The following is a 5,148-nucleotide window of genomic DNA, read 5'->3' as shown; positions in this document are numbered from 1 at the left end:
TTGGAGATTTTAAATGAATTTTGACAAAAATATTCGTGTAAAAATTTTTATATGGTTTATGTTTATGCACAAAATAAGTACTTAAAGAATATATATAATACATTTAAATAGATCGGTGAAAATGAACTTTATATTTTGCAATTAAAAAAAATATGTACCATGTTTTTAGAAAATTTTGAATAAATAAAAAAGACTTTAATCCTGCACTTTGCAAATTTATATAAATGGAGACTTTTCTCTAAATATTTAGCTTTACTGCTGATAATATAATAAAGAAACAAAAGATGAAGTACAATTTTAAATTGCTTTTAAGTTATTATAAGTTAATATTTCATCCATTTTTAAAAACTTAAATACAGTATTAAGTTTTGATATTTTAATATAGTTATTGAATTTTTTTTCTCTCCTTGTTTGGAATAAATATTTATTTTTCACATATAAAATCATAAAAATTAATTTAGTGAGAAAGAACAAAATGATTCCTGATGTCTAAAAATGATATGCTTTGACAGCTTTTGCATTCCTTGGCATTATTATTATCTATTTTTCAAAAATTAATTTGATTAAAGCAATAGGCCAATTTGTATAGAATTCTGATTTTCAAACTCTTATAACTATAGAGTATTTTCAACTGTACCATTATTAAGCTGTAAATGTGACATTTTCATGTTATCTGTTAAAAATGTACAAAACAGTAAATTTATAATGTGACTATATGTATGTCTAATTTATTATGTGTGTGTTTTCATTATCAACCGTAACTTTTAGCTTTACTTAAAAATATTTATTATAGTACTTCAAGAAGGAAAATTATTGTTTTTATTAAAATGTTTTTATATTGATACATTAAGAATGTAACTTTGTACGTATTACTATGAATTTCTAAAAATATGTACAAATAAAAAAGGAATATATTGCTATGTCTTGAAGAGATTATTTAAATATCACTTATACATAGCTGTAGGTGAGAAACTCTTCTCCAAGTTTAACAAGTAAATAAGATTGGTGATATTTTATCAAATGCTAAATACAAAACTCTCTGATTAATACTTTAACATAAAAACACACATTTCATACATTCCTTTCAAAGTAAAAAAAAAGAAAACTATTTTTAAAAATTATTCTATGTTTTGTTGACCATTTCTCATAATTTCTAGGAATTGCTTATATAGTGAAACCTTGGTGTGATGTTTCCTGCACTTAATGTTTTTCTGCATAAATCATCCTTCTTCATTAGTCCCAAATAATTTTCTATAATTATAATGTTAAAAAGTCCTGGATTTGGGGTCAGCATTTTGAAATATTTCTCGCATTTAAACAGTAGGAAGAATTCAGTGCAATTTTCTTAAAATCGTAAACAAATGTGTGATTGGATAAAAGAAATAGAACCTTTCTTGCCAACAGTTCTTACAATATAGTTCTAGAAATTCCCCAACATCACTACTATTACTCTTTATATGGAAAGTGGGAAGATCGCTTCTTTTCTTTGATCATTTGAAGACAAAGGACAGATTTTTATAATCTTTGTGGACACATACTGTACTACTTAGTTGCTGTATTTACGATCTTGAAAGGTGGCATTCTTTCGAGCTTTTTTGTAGCTGTGAATGCAGAAATCATGGGATAAAAAAGGCGATCTTCTTTGTTAAAAAGCAATAGTCATAAAAAAAAAAAGCCAGACTTACAATAGCAATAAAGTTGATTATATTAAATTCCAATTTTAACTTTGCCAGTGATTTTAAAATCGGCAGATGTTATGAATTAAAATTCGGAAAAATTAAAACAAAAACTTTGAATCGTTACCTTTGAGAGTCGAAAAATTCTTGCTCCATGCTTTGACTCTTGCTTTAATAGTTCCACGAAGTTCGTGCAACAGACATTCTTAAAAATGGTGTGATTTTGCAAGTGACAGCAACAGAAATTGCTTTTAAATTGGGAATTCGAGGATTTTCAGCTTCAAACAATTGAACAAACCACTTTAAGAAGAGGCATAATTTATTCTACAAGTTATTCATGACGAGCCAGCTGCAGTGGATTCTGAGACTGCCTAAGAGTGGATGAGGGAAATATTATCATCCTAGATAAACAATATTCTAGTAAAGACATTTTTAATGCTGACAAGATAAGATTAATTAACAGTCTCCTTCCTGATAAGATTTTTGCAATAAAGGGTGAAAGCTGTCATAGCTTGAAACTATCGAAACTGCGATAGACTGTTTTGCTGTGCACCTATTCAGACGGCAGTGAAAAGTGAACTGCATTAGGTGAAAAGTAACAGCTACCAAAAACTGTAGATGTTTCAAGAATGTGAAGAGCATTCCTAAAGAATATACTTTAAGCAAATCTTGAGCGACAAAAACAATTTTCGAAGATTATTTATGCAATTGGACAGAGAAAAGCGTTCATATAAGATTCTTTTATTTATCATCAATGCATATTGTAGTTTTACTTACAAAAAATATACAAGTGAAATTTTTCTCTTGCCAAGTGTTTGTCTTGTGGTTTTGAGATTATACAATCGTTTTAAATATACTATTGAAAACTAACTTCTGAAAAATTCTCTATAGAATCGGGAGGCAAGAAAAAGTTGGCAAACGTGCTAGAAACCCATCATGATTTTTCAACAAAAGAGTAACGCAAGAGACATCGAGAGTAAATGTACCTTTTTTCGTACTGAAAATTCCGAAAGTTAGAGAAATGATGAATTTGAGAATAAAAATTTTAATGAAAAAGAATCCCATTTCAGATGACTTAAAGATTGTGTAACTTGCGATATTTACATCAGAGATTCCGATTCTAAGTGATTCGATTGACACGGAATCGGATAGTTCAGGCAATGATCAAGATAATAATGGAGATGGAATTTCCTTTGCGAAAGAAGCCATTCAATCTTTAATAAAGGATGCATGCCTTTCATATAGTTAAGGTCAAGAAAAAAGTATGTAAAAACTCATACGTATTGACAATGCGATTATCATTGTAATTGATAAAAACAAGACGATAAGTAAAATAACCGATTTCTTTAAATATAATTTAAAAAACTGTTATCCAAACCATTGGAAGAAAGAAATATAAAAAATATATAACCTAGTTTTTATTTCATGTTCAGTGTTTTGTTTTTGTCATACTCCGATTTAGCGATAATTTTTGAACCTACAATGTTGTATCGAGATTGTACTCTGTATATATATAATGAACAACTGCACTTCAATTTTAGCATAAATCGAAAAACAAGACGATTTTACGGGAGCATGCAAAATTTCAGCTCATTCTTTTGGGTAGTTTTTCTGTTACATTAAATTTTCTGTATTACCTCTAAAACGAAGCATTTACAAATTTCAAAATGTTGACAGCATTTTATTTGCAATCAAATGCTATTGATCATGCATTTCTTAAATCAAGTATCATTTTCCACATTGTTATAATGTAAGAATATATGTCAAATATTATTTTTTTACCAATAAAAAATACAAAATCAAGTTTTTTAAAAATGCATTCCATTGCCAAGATATTTTTATAGCAAGCTAGAATTTTTACTCGGCGACTCATATAATATCGCTTACATAACAAATTACTGAAAAATGGTAATTTTATTTCCTAGTAAATATTTTGTACGATTGTAAATTTCATTTTACAAACATACTAACCAAATTATTTCTAATTAAAGCATATTAATTCCATACTTTGTAACAAGAAAAGGACAGTGTGTTTTTTTAAATTTATTGATGCTCATTTATGAATTCAATAATCTTTAAACACCTTTTGTATTAATTTTTTGGATGCAAATTTTATCTTACATTTATTTCTTAGGCAATGGAAGACAAGGAATTTCAAATACTTTAATGATTCACAAAGTACAGATTAATATTTTAATATGCCACAATTTTTTTTAAGTAAAAGTAACTATTGTTTAAATATTTAAATGAAGAATGAAGCAGTCCAAAAATAATTTTTAAATAAATTTCAATTAGTGTAAATGTCCAAATGAGTAAACTTCTTGAAAAATAAAACTATGAAAGAATTTCTTTTGATAAACAAAAATAAATTAACTAAAAAATGAGTTTCATTTAAAATTTCGATTAATTTTTTTTATTTATTTATTTTTAGATTTGATTTTTTGCAAAGGTAGCACAAGATTATAAGTTACTTTCTTATAAAATATTTACTGCCATTTTTTATTTGAGTGCAGTTATATGACAATTGTACTATTTGTTATAAGTGAAAGGGATAAATTAGGAGTTTTAGCAACAAATCATTCCTAGAATTATATTTACTTTGAAATCTCTAACCATATCAGAAGCAGCAAAATAAGTGATGATTAATAGCTTTAAGAAAGTGCAACAATAAAGGAAATTAAATATGTAACAAAAAATGAATGAACAACATACTTCACATTTTCAATTCAGGGTTAGGTGGAATTTAAGTAAAATTTGCAATACTCTTTAATATTTCTTTGCAGAAAAGAACAAATCTTTTACTATAAATATTTTGTCATGCATGAAGTAGCAATCGATTTTAACATATAGATCATTTACAATGTTACAAAAATAGAAAAATACTTTAATCCTATGTCCAGAAACTATCTACTCATATAAACATAAAAACTACTCCTTAACAAAAAATGTCAAATGTCTCCTGATGTAACAATGGTATATTATTCAAAATTCACATTCTGGTTAAGTATTCCATGAAGAATCTATTCATAATATCAAATCAGCAGGTGGGGTTTTCCCACAACTTTTTTGCATACTCTCTAATAAAGGTGTTATCTCAGAGAATGTCATGCATTGGATACAATAATTATGAAATATTAACCAAATAGGATTAAGAATTTTTACTGAATATATCGTGGCATCCATTTTTGATTCATCACATTTGCATGTTTCTGAAAGTACAAACTGGGTAGACAGTCAGACTCTCATGAATCTTGCTCAAAATTTGATAGAAATCAATAAATTTGTTGTAAAGAAAGTATATCAAATTTCATCCATCAAGCTCAGTGTTTGAATTATCTTTGTCACAGACAAAGACATTTTCCAAAAATGTGTTTTTTGAATTCAGGGAGGTCTAAAATGTAGAGAGTCGTCAAAATCTCAAGTTCAAATTTTTTTATGATTATAATTCTTTCTCTATACTTTGTATACGAGG

This window comes from Argiope bruennichi, chromosome 1, assembly GCF_947563725.1.
Source record: "Argiope bruennichi chromosome 1, qqArgBrue1.1, whole genome shotgun sequence".
Classification (NCBI taxonomy): Eukaryota; Metazoa; Arthropoda; class Arachnida; order Araneae; family Araneidae; genus Argiope; species Argiope bruennichi.
This window is presented reverse-complemented; position numbering follows the sequence as displayed.